This window comes from Myotis daubentonii, chromosome X (assembly GCF_963259705.1).
Source record: "Myotis daubentonii chromosome X, mMyoDau2.1, whole genome shotgun sequence".
NCBI lineage: Eukaryota > Metazoa > Chordata > Mammalia > Chiroptera > Vespertilionidae > Myotis > Myotis daubentonii.
The window spans coordinates 7,411,012-7,426,276 of record NC_081861.1 but is presented as its reverse complement, the minus strand read 5'-3'; positions in this window follow the sequence as shown (position 1 = coordinate 7,426,276).

The window sequence follows — 15,265 nt, the reverse complement described above, 5'->3', positions numbered from 1 at the left end:
AAACCTAAACACATTAAAGGTTAGAATTTGAATACAATTAAAAATAACTATTTAAAGAGGTGATTAGAAAAACTTTTCCCTATTCCTCTCCCCAAGTCAGCTAAAATGCTAGAACATTATCTATAAACCTAAGAAGACTCTGAGAGGTGGGGAGAAGGCAAATCTGCTGGGGATCTTTTTTATTTTATTTTTTAAAAATATATTTTAATTTTTTACAGAGAGGAAGGGAAAGCGATAGTTAGAAACACTGATGAGCAAGAAACATCGATCAGCTGCCTCCTGCACACCCCCCCCACACACACACACACTGGGGATGTGCCTGCAACCAAGGTACATGCCCTTGACTGGAATCGAACCCGGGACCCTCCAGTCCACAGGCCGATGCTCTATCCACTGAGCCAGACCGGTTAGGGCTCTGCTGGGGATCTTGATGGCAGAGGAGTGACATGGTGTGAGCTCCCTGGGTTTGCTTTTCACCTCACATACCCAAGACTTGGTGCTGGAGAAGGTAACAATTAGATAATCACTCTACTCCAGCCAAACACCACAGAAAAAAGTGTGGCTCCACCAGCAAAGGCAAAGTGGGGAGCTGAGCTTTCCACCCTTTCTAGCTATAGTCATCCCAGCCCCTTCTTGCTGTGATGGTGTCAGAGAAGGTTGAGTGGAGAGCTGGAACTCCCATCCCCCGCCTAAAAGTAATGAGGAAATCCTCCCCCTAGGGCAGTGATGGCGAACCTTTTGAGCTCTGTGTGTCAGCATTTTGAAAAACCCTAACTTAACTCTGGTGCCATGTCACATATAGAAATTTTTTGATATTTGCAACCATAGTAAAACAAAGACTTATATTTTTGATATTTATTTTATATATTTAAATGCCATTTAACAAAGAAAAATCAACCAAAAAAATGAGTTCGCGTGTCACCTCTGACATGCGTGTCATAGGTTCGCCATCACTGCCCTAGGGTGTTTATAAAGACTGAGTGGAGATCCTGGACTTCCACCACCACCTGTCAGTAACAAGGCAATGGCCCCTCTTTTGCTTCTGGAACAGTGTCTGAGGAGGCAAGCTAAAACAGAATGTCTAAATAAGATCCAGAATCTGAAAACACAATACCCAAACTTCCCAGGTTTCAATAGAAAATTACTCATCATACTAAGAATCAAGAAAATATCAACTTCAGTGAGAAAAGACACAGAACAGACTCCAACATCAAGATAACAAAGATGTTAAAAATTATCTGACAAGGGTTTTTAAGGAGCTATCATAAAAATGCCTCAATGTGCCCAGCTGGTGTAGCTCAGTGCTTGAGCATTGACCCATGCACCAGAAGATCGCTGGTTTGATTACCGGTCAGTGCATATGCCCTGGTTGCAGGCTTGATCCCCAGTAGGGGGTATGCAAGAGGTAGCTAATCAAGGATTCTCTCTCATCATTGATGTTTCTATCTCGCTCTCCCTCTCCCTTCCTCTCTGAAATCAATAAAAAAGTATTTTTTTAAAATAATATGTATATATTTTTAAATGCCTCAATGTACAATTAAATTTGTTTCATTAAAACATGAAAAAATAGCCAAACCGGTTTGGCTCAGTGGATAGAGCGTCTGCCTGCAGACTGAGGGGTCCCAGGTTCAATTCCGGTCAAGGGCACATACCTTGGTTGCGGGCACATCCCCAGTGGGAGGTGTGCAGGAGGCGGCTGGTCGATGTTTCTCTCTCATCGATGTTTCTAGCTCTCTATCCCTCTCCCTTCCTTTCTGTAAAAAATCAATAAAGAATATTTTTAAAAAAAACATGAAAAAATAGAAACTGTCAGTAAAGAAATATAAAATATAAAGAACCAAATGGAAATTTTAGAACTGAAAAATACAATAACCAAAACAAAAGGGTGAGTGGATGGGCTAACAGAAAAATGGAGAGGACAGAGGAAAGAATCAGTGAATTTGAAGATAGAACAATAAAAATTACACAATCTGGACAACTGAGAGAAAATAGACTGGGGAAAAAGTGAACAGAATCTTAGGGACCTGTGAGACTATAACAAAAGATCTAATATTCATGTCTCTGGGCTCCCAGAAAGACAGAAGAAAAAGAGATGGGGAAAGTCAGTTATAAAGCAATAAGACTCAAGACTGAAAGCAACTTCTTATCATAAAAATTGGATGCTAGAAGAAAGTGAAGCAATGCCTTCAAAGTTCTGAGAAAATGACATTGAACCTCAGACTTTATAGACAAATGTAAGTATGAAATAAATATTTTCAGACATGCAAAGACTCATGAAGTCTACTTCTTACACAACCTTTCTGAGAAAGTTACTTGAGGATGTGTACTGTCAAAAAAATGGAAAAAGTTAACAAAACAAAAAAACCTGGGAACCAGTAAATAGTGGGTATAACCAAGGAAAGCAGTGAAGGAAAGTATCAAAATGACAGCCATGCATCAGGACTAGAGAAGGACTAAGTCCAGATTTGAGAAAGGGGATGGAGTGCTGCAGAAAGAAGGTCTCTTGGGTGGAAAAAGTGGGCCTAATGAAATACTTAATGTAATAGAGATCTTGAAAAGAAAAAATGGAATATATGATGAAATAGTGAAAGAGAAAAAAAGAATTAGAAACTAAGAAAAATGAAAAACTGCTAAGGAAAAATTATAAAAATATATTAATTGGCTCTGTACTAGTTATAGTTTGGTCTCGCCCTGTCAAGGCATTAGGGGTGAGTTAATTAAATGTTTGACCAAATATAGCAGGCTAATTTTTAAGTGGATAATTTTGTATGGCCCGCAAATCTATCTATATATATATAAGGCTAACTGGCCGACCGTACGTCTGTTTGACCATCCGACTAACCAACTGGCCAGTACATATGATGCGCACTGGCATTTTAAAAATAAACGTTGACTTGCACATGCACGATACATATAAAGCTCATGCTGGTGCCAATCACAAGCATGTGTTTCAATCTGTCATTGTCGATCATGAATTTGGTTGACACTTTTATTATAGAGAAAGGGCGAATAGAGATATTAAAATATTTCTTCTAATTTCCTTTCAATGTGCACAAATCTGTGCACCGGGCCACTAGTGATATTATAAATAGCCAAATGGCCCTTGGCAGAAAAAAGATTCCCCACCTCTGAAGTAAATGGATGAAAAGCACCAGTGCCGCCCTAACTGGTTTGGCTCGGTGGATAGAGTGTCAGCCTTTGAACTCAAGGGTCCCAGGTTTGATTCCGGTCAAGGGCATGTACCTTGGTTGTGGGCACATCTCCAGTAGGGAGTGTGCAGGAGGCAGCTGATCGATGTTTCTCTCTCATCGATGCTTCTAACTCTCTATCCCTCTCCCTTCCTCTGTAAAAAATCAATAAAATATATTTTTTAAAAAAGAAAAGCACCAGTGCCAGTAAAGGTATGATAGAGAGAATGAATGAATCACCCTCTGTGTCTTGGTGCAAACCCACCTGGAAGAGCTTCTGCCCTGCCCTCCACCCATCTGAAGAGCATGGCACAGTGTTCACCTCTTTTCCATTACAAGGAACAGACACATTCAGGTTAGAGATGAAGATTTATTTATTGAAGAATTCAGAGGGCAAGAAGGAAGTCAAACACAGCTCCACAGACGGCCTCACAGGAGAACTGAAACTTGAAAACGGCTCATGATCCAAAGCAGCTCTAGAGCCTGGCTTATCTCGTCACCCCCTCAGCTGCAGGCATCTGTTGCTCCCTTCTCTAGCGCTCCCAAAATAGTGACTCAACTTCTTTCTTGCTGTATTTATACTCCTACTGCCACTGACTACCTTCATTCTGTTCCCCTCTTCGCTCCCCCAGGGCCTTCGGGCCCCATGGCTTCTGGGCCTCCTGTTATGTGCAGCTTCCTGACTTCTGGGGCCTCAGTTCCAAATAGCCCAGGGCTTCTCTGTGTTGTAGCTTCTTCTTTTTTTTTATTTTTAATCCTCACCCGAGAATATTTTTCCATTGATTTTTAGAGAGCGTGGAAGGGTGGGGGAGAGACAGAAAGAAACATCAATGTGAGAGAAACACATCTATTGGTTGCCTCCCACACAGACCCAACCAGGGCCTGGGCCCTTGACCGGAATCGAACCCAGGACCCTTCAGTCTGCAGGCCGACAATCTATCCACTAAGCCAAACTGGCTTGGGCTCTGTGTTGTAGCTTCTGCTTGCTTTGTAACTCCTGCCACCTCTGTGGTTCCTGTTGCCTGCTGTCACGTGGCTCCAGCTTCCTGGTTGCTCCTGCAGTCTCATCACTTCTGCCACCTCATGGATCTTGTGTGTTCAAGCTGCTGATGCTATATGGGTCTCACAGATTGGGGAGGGGGGGGGAGGGAGGGTTGTTTTTTTAAATAATTTTTAAAATATATTTTTATTGATTTCAGAGAGGAAGGGAGAGGGAGAGAGAGATAGAAACATCAATGATGGGAGAGAATCATTGATCAGCTGCCTCCTGCATGCCCCACACTGGGGATCGAGCCTAAAACCTGGGCATGATTAGGAATCAAACCATGACCTCCTGGTTTATAGGTTGACGCTCAACCACTGAGCTGCATGGACCAGGCTGAATTCAGGGTTTTGTCTCATGGTTTCTGTTCCTTATGGCTCCTACTGTTTCATGGCTTCTGCATCCTATTGCTGTCTTGATTTTTCATGGCTTTTCAGTTTTTGAGGAAAGATGTGACGTATCTTTCCTTGGTTATGAAGAAAGAAGTATGTAGTTGGGTCACTGCTGTTAACCATCTTGTGAACATGCAAAAGGCCTACCTGCGAATGGAGCTGACAAATGGAGGAGGCAGAGCCAAGAGAATCACAGAGAAATGGAACCATAGTCCTGGTCACACCATGCCTGAATCTGCCCTGCCTGTGGACTTCTCAGGTAAGTGAGGCCATAAATTACATTGATTATTTAAGCCCGTTTGAGGTGGGTTTTATATTGCTTGCACCTGAAAGCATTCTAACCTACTCTCTGCCACTTCCCTTTAGAGAGGGAATGAGTGCATGTTTGGTTATATGAGGTTCTATATTAGGTGGAAGCATTTTTTAAGTATGGAAATGAGGGCATATGTGGATGTCGGACACCCAAAGGAGTGAACTGTAGTGGTTGCTTAGCATCTAAATGTCCACCCTGTTTGGGGGGATTCCCTGCTAGTGTAAGTCTAGTTTGGAGACAGGACCTTACTTTCAACTATGGAAACTGAAGGTGGTTAGATACTTCCTTTCCCTGCCCACCACACAGCAAGGGCTGAATGCTCTGTTCATGGCTTTGAAGGAGACAGGAACATATGAAAGTAAAAGATGGGTGATATGCCCTAGCTGTTTTGGTTCAGTGGATAGAGCCACATCAGCTAGGGCAATCACCCTGCTTCAGGTCCCAGGTTCGATTCCAGCCAAGGGCACATGCCTGGGTTGTGGGCTCGATCCCCCTCAGTAGGGGGCGTGCAGGAGGCAGCCAATCAATGATTCTCATCATTGATGTTTCTATCTCTCTACCCCTCTCCCTTCCTGTCTGAAGTCAATAAAAATATATTTTAAAAAAAGATGGGTGATCAATTAGGAGAATATAGTTGCAATGTGCAAAACTGACAAAATATTAACAACAACAAAAGGAGATAGTAAACCCGATAGGAAAACGAACAAAGGATATGAAGAGTAATTAAGAGATTTTCAACTCTGCTAATAATTAGAAGAATGAAAATTAAAATAATAGTGAGAATCACTATAAGAATGGCAAGATGTAGAAAGGCAGATATTATCAATTGCTGATGAGGATGTGAGGGAAAGGAACACTGTGGGTGGGAGTGTAAACTGATGCAGACACTCCAGAGAGTAATCTGGTAGTACCACCTGGAAGTAAGTAGAGCATTGTTTTGTTCAGCGCTGTTTTGTTATAACATAGGATGTCGTAGGATCTTAACTCCTGTTTATATCAATTAGCCTATGGTAAAATTGGTTTTCTTGCCCTGGCTGATGTTGCTTGGTGGTTAGAGCACTAGTCTGCACATCAAAGGGTCACAGGTTTGATTCCAGTTCAATGGCATGTACCCGGGTTTCGGGTTTGCTCACCGCCCCTGGTTGAGCACATGCAAGAGGCAACCAATTGATGTGTCTCTCACATCGATGTTTCTTTCTCCCCCTCCCCCCTCCTTTCCATTCCCTCTGAAAAGCAATGGAAAAAATACCTCAGGTGAGGATCAACCAAAATAATTGATTATTTTCTTATATATCATTTTACTTAAAGTCTCAGAACCTACTAATGACATTGAGGCCATACTGTGTATGTATACTCTACAATTCAGCTATCATACTCCTGGGTATATATATATATTTATATTCCAGAGAAATTCTCACATAGGTCCTTAAGGAAATAGAGTTGAGGTTGCTTGCTCTAGCTTTATTTGTGGTAGTGGAGAATTAATTTGAAGAAACCCAGGTGTCCATCACCATGGGACTGGATAAGCAAACTGTGATATCCTATATAATAAAAGCCTAATACGCAAATTGTCCCCTCAACTGGGAATTCGACCCAGAGTGCAGCTGCTCACTATGACGTGCACTGACCACCAGGGTGTGGCACGGAACATGGCAGGTGTGGGAAATGCTGCGCTGGCAGCGGGTGGCAGTGGAGGCACTGCTGGCCCAGATGGGCCCCAACAAGAGCAGGACCATGGGAGGATGGTGGAGCAGGTGAGCGGGCGGTGCCAGGCCAAGGCAGGTGTGAGCGAGGCCTGATTGCCCTGCTGATCGTCCCACAGACAGCAACCAGCGGTGGCGGTGGGGAGCGGGGCTCCTGCCGAGCTCCCAGGTGCTCAGGTAGCTGGGCGGGGCCCAATGACTCAGGTGGAGGGGGGCGCATGGGGGCCCGGGGACCCAGGTGCTGCCCAAAGCCCAGAGGTCAGCTAGGACCTGCCCTTCTACACCAGACGCTCATGCTTCGACCACTAGCCAGGTCTAGGGACTGCACCTGTGCATGAATTTTGCGCACCGGGCCTCTAGTATTCATAGAAAAGAAAATATAAAACAGCCCTGGCCAGCATGCTCAATGGTTAGAGCATTGACCCTTGCACTGAAAGGTCATGGGTTTGACTCCTGGTCAAGGGCATGTACTTGGGTTGCAGGTTCATTCCCCAGCCCTGGTGGAGGTGCATGTGGAAAGTAGCCTGCCCCTCTCTCTCTCCCTCTCTCTCTCTTTCTCCCTCCCTCCCTCCTTTCCTTCCTCCCTCTCTGCATTCATCCCTCCTTTCCACTTTCTTTAAAAATTAATGGAAAGGGGTATCCTTGGGTGAGGATTAACAAAAAATAAAATAAAAGAAAGAAAGAAAAAGTAAAACAGTAAAAAGACATGAGCTAAATTTACTATAGCCACATAGATAGGTCTCCAAAACCTAGTATTAAGTGGAAAAGGTAAAAAAATAATAGCCCTAACCAGTTTGGCTCAGTGGACAGAGCGTCGGCCTGCGGACTGAAGGGTCCCAGGTTTGATTCCGGTCAAGGGCATGTACCTTGGTTGCGGGCACATCCCCAGTAGGGAGTGTGCAGGAGGCAGCTGATCAATGCTTCTCTCTCATCAATGTTTCTAACTCTCTATCCCTCTCTCTTCCTCTCTGTAAAAAATCAATAAAATATATTAAACAAAAAACAAAATAATATTTACAGCATAATACTGTTTATATAAATGTAAAAAAACCCACTGTATATTTTCATGGATATGCATATATCTAAATAAACCCATGGAAGATGGCTTGGAAGAAGCATGTATATATATAAAACACACTTGAGCACCTCACTAAGGTGAGCAAGAGAATGGGAGTGGGGACGGGGACTGACAGGGGAAATCAATAATAGAATGAAATAAAACAGAAGAGGAGCCTCCATGGACTGAAGAAAATAATATGCCATGGATTTGGAGAGTGGGAGTAACACAATCCCGAAGTGGCCCACAAATAAACGAGGTCAGGGGGATGGTTAGCATTCAACTGCAGTGGCGTGTGATGGTAATCTAGGGGTCAAGGGGCCCGGGCTCCCAGGTGCTGCCCAAGGCCCAGAAGTCAGCTGGGACCTGCCCTTCCACGCCAACGGTGGAGGTAGCAGTGCCAGTAGCAGATGCTAACCCCGCTGTTAACAGTGTGGCCTTAGTGTGGCTTTTGATACCCAGTTCTCCAGATTTCTGTGAGCTATCTGATAACCTTGCAATAAATCCCTTTTCTGCTTAAATTAACCAGAGTCAATTTCTGTTATTGGCATCCAAAATCCTGACTGATACATCACATTTTGTTGGAAGACATCCTCAAGTTACTTTTTTATTTTAAAATATATTTTCATTGATTTCAGAGAGGAAGGGAGAGGGAGAGAGAGAGAGAAACATCAATGATGAGAGAGAATCATGGATCGGCTGCCTCCTGCACGCCCACACTGGGGATCCAGCCCACAACCCGGACTTGTGCCCTGACCAGGAATTGAACTGTGACCTCCTGGTTCATAGGTCTACGCTCAACCACTGAGCCACACCAGCCGGGTTCACGTTAATTCTTATGAAAGGTAAATGCTGCGGTCTTTGCATGTCTGAAAAGGTAACATTGTTTGACTTTCATATTTGAATCATAGTTTGTTTTTAGAATTCTATGTTAAAATCTTTTTCCCCTTGAGAGATTCGCTCTATTTACTAGATTGAAGGCTGACTGATTCATGAATTGTTGAATAAAGCAAATTAGATTTAAAAAAATATTTTTCCTCTGAATTTTGAAGGTATTGCTTTTAGTGTGTAGAGTCACTGATTAGATGTCAGTGCTAATATTATCCTGATTCCTTTGTTGGCAACCTGTTTTCTCCACCTCTGAAAGCTTATATTTTTGCCCTTAATACTTAGGATTTTGAAATATCACAACGAAGAGCCCAGAAGTGCGTTCTTCCCCATGTGTTTTGCTGGGCACCTGCTGGTTGGGCCCTTTCAATCTGAAGAATTATGTCCCTCTCCTCTGAGAAATCACTGTTTTATTTCTATGCTAATTTTTTCTCCTTTATTTTCTCTGTTCTCTTATTAGTTGGATTTGGATCTTGCATGACTTTGTCCTTTTAAAAACATATGTTTTTAGAGGAAGGAAGAGGGAGAGAGGGGTAGAAACATCAATGATGAGAAAGAATCATTGATTGATTGCCTCCTGCATGCCCCACACTGGGGATCGAACCCATAACCTGGGCATGTGCCCTGACTGGGCATCCAAGCATGACCTCCTGGTTCATGGGTCAACACTCAATCATTGAGCCACGCCAGCTGGGCTGCCTTTGTCTTTTTATTTTTTCTTACATAGCCTAGTCTTTGTTGTTGTTGTTTCCTGCATTCTGGGACATTTTCTTGACTTTATCTTCTATTGAACTTCTTTATTTTGGCAGTCATTTTCAATTGCCAAGCAATCTTTCTTATTCTCCTAAGGTGCCTTTTTCATAGCATCCTTTTTTTTTTTTAATGGATGCAATATCTTCCGTGTATGTGTGCTTAATAGAACTTTACTGGAGTCTTGAGAATAACAGATGACAATTACTAAGCCAGAAGGAAAAATTTTAATGGATATCAGATATTACCTCTCCAAGAGAATGTCACCCAGGTCCCACTGAAGGAGGTTGTCTATTATATTGGCTGTCCCTCTCCTTAGCCCCCTAGTATGATAAATACTGTGTGTGTGAAGGCTGGTTGTTTACCAACTGGATGGTTTTGGCCATGTGCTCCCTACCTGGAGTTGAGATCTCAGCTCTTACCTTGACATTAGAGAAGCGATGTTATTGTTCTGTTCACCACTCTGTATTTTCTGCTCCAGCATAACACGTTGCATGATTATTTTCTTCCTTGGACATTCTCATACCTGCCTCTCATCATGCTGACCTGGTTCCCATGGCCCACCCAAGACAATCACAATAGTCAGCAGCACATTTCAGAGAGTGGATTTTTTTAATGTTAAATAAGAATATATAGTGGAAACAACAAATCAGTCTAGTTTTTTGTTCTTGTTTGTTATTTATTTTTTATTTTTTTGTTAATCCTCACCTGAGGATATTTTTTCCATTGATTTTAGGGAAAAAGTGGTAGGGAGAGAGGGAGAGAGAGAAACATCAATGTGACATCGATTGGTTGCCTCTCACACGTGCCTCAACCAGGGTTGGGGATCGAACCCACAACCCAGGTATGTGCCTTTGACCAGGAATTGAACCCGAGACCCTTTGGTTCCCCAGGCCGATGCTCTAAACACTGAAAAGACCGGCCAGGGCCAGTCTAGTTTATTTTACCCTTTCCTCCAGCACGCGTCAACAGCAATCCAAACCTGCATATCTCTTGATATGGCCCACACATAGTATCCCTGAGAACAAAGTATTGGGGGGGGGGGATATGCACACACATCTCTCAAGAACAAATACTAATTTTCACAGAGCCATGTTTAGGATAAAAAATGAACTCAGTGGAAGCATAATACTGTTAAAGTACGCCCAAATTATGTCACTGCTCAGAACATTTAACATTTTAATCAGAGTGGAGAGCATTAGCTGAGTGCTTACTCTGTACCAGGCACTTGAATTACCCTCATTTCATAAAGAAGCAGAGCAAGGCTCCCAGGTGCCACTTGCCCAGGGTCACAGAGCTCATAAATGGCAGAGAGGAAATTGTACCAGTCCTTTCAAACCACAGCCAACCCATGTAACTGCTGCAATGTGCTGGACTGGTTTCTCCCAGCCATATTCAGGTTAATGGTGTAGCACAATCTACTCTAAGATCAGCTGGTAGAAACCTGAGATGCCTTTGTCTGAGTAAACAACCTATTCTGGTTAGTTTTCTCCCAAGTGAATTGACGTCCTTGCCTTTGGAGACAGAAAACTGCCACCAGCTTCGATTTAATTTTTTTTTCATAGAAATCATAACACGTTATTTCTAGATTTTAATTTTTCATCAAAGTAATATTTGCACACACTTAAAAAATAAGACAGTGCTACTAAAGAGCTCATACTAAAAATCCAGCAATATCCTGTCCCACTCCAACTGCAAGTCCTGCTCCCTACAGGCAGTACTTTAAACTATTTTACCAGCCTTTGGCTGTCTCTTCTGGCTTTTGCCACTCCCAACCCCCTTCTCCCTGGCCGTCTTCCACTCAGAAGAAGAAGAGCCAGAGATACGTTCTCAGCCTCCCTTGCAGCTAGAGTTGGTTATGTGTCCCCGTGATGGCCGTGAGATGCTTTCTGGGCGCCTTCTGACAAGGCTTTGCCTTTCCTGAGACACACATCTCTCAAGAACAAATACTAAGAGGCCACACTGTCCTCTTCCTTCTTCTTTCTGCTGGGAATATAGTCGTGCTGCCTGGAGAGGTGGCAGCAATCTTGTGACCCTGAGGGGATGAGCATGAGGATGAAGCTCGACACATTAAGGAATAAAAGGTTAGAAAAAGCCTAGTTCTTTTTTTTTTAATTTTTTAAAATATATTTTATTGATTTTTTTACAGAGAGGAGAGGAGAGGGATAGAGAGTTAGAAACATCGATCAGCTGCCTCCTGCACAGCCCCCACTGGGTATGTGCCTGCAACCAAGGTACATGCCCTTGACTGGAATCGAACTCGGACCCTTGAGTTCACAGGCTGACGCTCTATCCACTGAGCCAAACCGGTTAGGGCAAGCCTAGTTCTTAATGGTATCATTGAGCAGCTGAATACATGCCACACTTTTGTTGGTAATAAATTAACTTCCCGAGAAAGAAAGAAAAATGACAGAAAGCCACTCTCAGTTCATTATTTTTTGTTGTTGTTATTACTTGTAGCTGAAAGAGTTTTAACCTCAAGGGCCACCATGTTTCTATACAATAGACTATGCTACTATTTCTTTTCTTTTTAATTGTTTTATTGCTTAAAGTATTACAAAGAGTATTACATAGGTCTCCTTTTTTCCCACCCTTGACAATCCCCTGGCCTCCCCTACCCCCCAGTGTCTTATGTCCATTGGTTATGCTTATATGCATGCATACAAGTCCTTCGGTTGATCTCTTACCCTGCCCCCTCCTGCCCCCCAACCCTCCCCGGCCTTCCCACTGTAGTTTGACAGTCTGTTCAAGGCTGCTCTGCCTCTGTATCTATTTTTGTTCATCAGTTTATAATGGTCTTTATTATCCATAAATGAGTGAGATCATGTGGCATTTTTCCTTCATTGACTGGCTTATTTCACTTAGCATAATGCTCTCCAGTTCCATCCATGCTGTTGCAAATGGTTAAGAATTCCTTCTTTTTTACAGCAGCATAGTATTCCATCGTGTAGATGTACCACAGTTTTCTAATCCATTCATCTACTGATGGGCACTTAGGCTGTTTCCAGATCCTAGCTATGATGAATTGTGCTGCTATGAACATATGGGTGCATATATCCTTTCTGATTGGTGTTTCTGTTTTATTGGGATATATTCCTAGAAGTGGGATCACGGGGTCAAATGGGAGTTCCATTTTTAGTTTTTTGAGGAAACTCCATACTGTCTTCCATAGTGGCTGCACCAGTCTGCATTCCCACCAGCAGTGCACAAGTGTTCCTTTTTCTCCACATCCTCGCCAGCACTTGTCGTTTGTTGATTTGTTGATGATAGCCATTCTGACAGGTGTGAGATGGTACCTCATTGTCATTTTGATTTGCATCTCTCAAATGAGTAGTGACTTTGAGCATGTTTTCATATGTCTCTTGGCTTTCTGAATGTCCTCTTTTGAAAGGTGTCTATTTAGATCCTTTGCCCATTTTTTGATTGGATTGTTTATCTTCCTTTTGTTAAGTTGTATGAGTTCCCTATAAATGTTGGAGATTAAACCCTTATCAGTGATAACATTGGCAAATATGTTCTCCCATGCAGTGGGCTTTCTTGTTGTTTTGTTGATGGTTTCTTTTGCTGTGCAGAAGCTTTTTATTTTGATGTAGTCCCATTCGTTTATTTTCTCTTTAGTTTCCAATGTATGCTAATATTTCTTAACAATTTGAGACACTATCCCTTGACATCTTGTTATGGTAGAAGAGGATTTTATCCACTTCCACACGCACATCCTATTTTCCCTCCCTTTACTCTTCTACTGTGTTTATATCCCAATTCCTGGTAAATCAGTGGCTGTTAGAGTCAAAAAATGTACTAAGATTATTTGGATTTCTTTTCCTTTTTAAAATGTTCTTGAATTTAATAATTGCTTGGTTTTCCCCCTTGAAACGTGCCCAGCCTTAATTTTTCCCATTTGCTTCATCAAATCGTTCATAAACCTATTCACACAATTTTCACAAATATTCACACCACTCAGCTCATTGATTTAAGGAGAAACCAACACAAAGTTGATTGGTTGGGAACCTGTGTAAGGTGACCGGGTGGGGACCCGCGTATTCTGCCCCAGGACTCCTGAGTCCAGAAAGGAAAAACTTTGCTCTGAGACTGATTTCTTTGGGGAACGCTCTGTAATTTGCTGAGTGTAGATGCTTGGCTCTTGTGATTTCTACCCAGGAGCACAGGGAAGGGCAGAGCGAGGTGGGACAATCAACCGTTCCGACACCTACTTTCAATTCTCCCTCCTCTGGGGCCTCTACATCTCACTCCCAGGTCAGGATACCTTTTGCACCAGAGCTCCACCCGGATTTTGCAAGGAAGACCAAGGTTCTTCACCCAGATCCCTCCCACGGGGGGCTGTCCTCTACCTCTCCAGGCCCTGCTTTCTCAGTTACCGCCCCGCTAGCCCCTTTCTGCCAGGAAGTTGAACTCTCTTCCCCATGGATGGATCTTCCTCCAGTTTCTTTGGAGATGTGGGTTTATACACATGATTCCTTTATTCTTATTTTATGGGATGTCAGGAGGTACAGGAGAGAGAGGCATTCCACCCTCTTGAATGGAAGTTAGAATCAGAATTTTTAACAGGCCCAGATTACTTGGACCAACTTTTGTGAGCCATTGGCAATGGAAAATCCTGGGTTTGGGATTCTGATGGATTTGAGTTTGAATTGTCATTCTCTGACCTCCTTACTCAAGTCACATCCATGGGCCTCAATTTTCTCCTCTACAAAGTGGGAATGACAAGGCCTATCTGATAGAGCTCTGGGAAGATTTCCTTAGCGGCTATATATAAGCATACAACACAGGGCTTGGCAGACAGTAGGTGCTCAGAATTGGAGTGATCACTGTTTAAGGCAGCAAGTGGGAAATGTGATTGGAAAGATCTGAAGCAGGTGTCAGGAGGGTCTCAGATGCCAGGACTTAGTCTTATGACGCTGAGGAACCCTGGCAGGCTTGTGAACAAGGAAGTGACTTGATCTCAAAGAATTTGTCAGATTGTTCTGTCAGTTGGGTGTGGAGTGGGATTGGCCCAGCAGCTCTTGGGTTAAAATCTTCGTCTGCATCTGAGTTATTTGTAACCGTTGTCATAGCAACAAGTTTGGCAAGTGAGCCAGTGTTGCAAGCTCCTGGCAGTAGGGAGGGGAGGGCAGTGGGAGAAGACAGAAGATTTGGAAGGTGGGGGGCGGGGGGGGGGTCATCTGTGACCAGCACTTCACTTTCCTCTTGTTTGTCTGAAGCGTGCAGCTGGAGATGAGGGTGAGTGTTCTTCAGGGAGAATCACTGGGGACTCCTGCCCAGTCTCCTGATATTCCAGATGTGACAATAGGTCCGAGAGGTCCAGCTCAAGACCACACAGGACGTCAGGGACAGGGACAGGACTAGATGTTTTTTAAAAGTACTCACGCCGAAACTGGTTTGGCTCAGCGGATAGAGCGTCGGCTTGCGGACTGAAGGGTCCCGGGTTCGATTCCAGTCAGGGGCATGTACCTGGGTTGCGGGCACATCCCCAGTGGGAGATGTGCAGGAGGCAGCTGATCAATGTTTCTCTCTCATCGATGTTTCTGACTCTCTCCCTTTCTCTCTGTAAAAAATCAATAAAATATATTAAAAAAAAAAAGTACTCAGGGTCACCTTTCCCAGTTTGGCTTAGTGGATAGAGCATCAGCCTGCAGACTGAAGGGTCCCAGGCAGACTGAAGGGTACCGGGTTCGATTCCAGTCAACGGCACATGCCCAGGTTGCAGGTTTAATCCCTAGTACGGGGCGTGCAGGAGGCAGCCTATCAATGATTCTCTCTCATCATTGATGTTTCTGTTTCTCTCCCTCTCTCATCCTCTCTGAAATCAATAAAAATATATTTTTTAAAAAGTACTCGGGGTCATAGAGCTGAAACATAGTAAACCTGAGAGGACCTGTGGAAACATTTCAGTCACCTGTCTACCAACTCACAT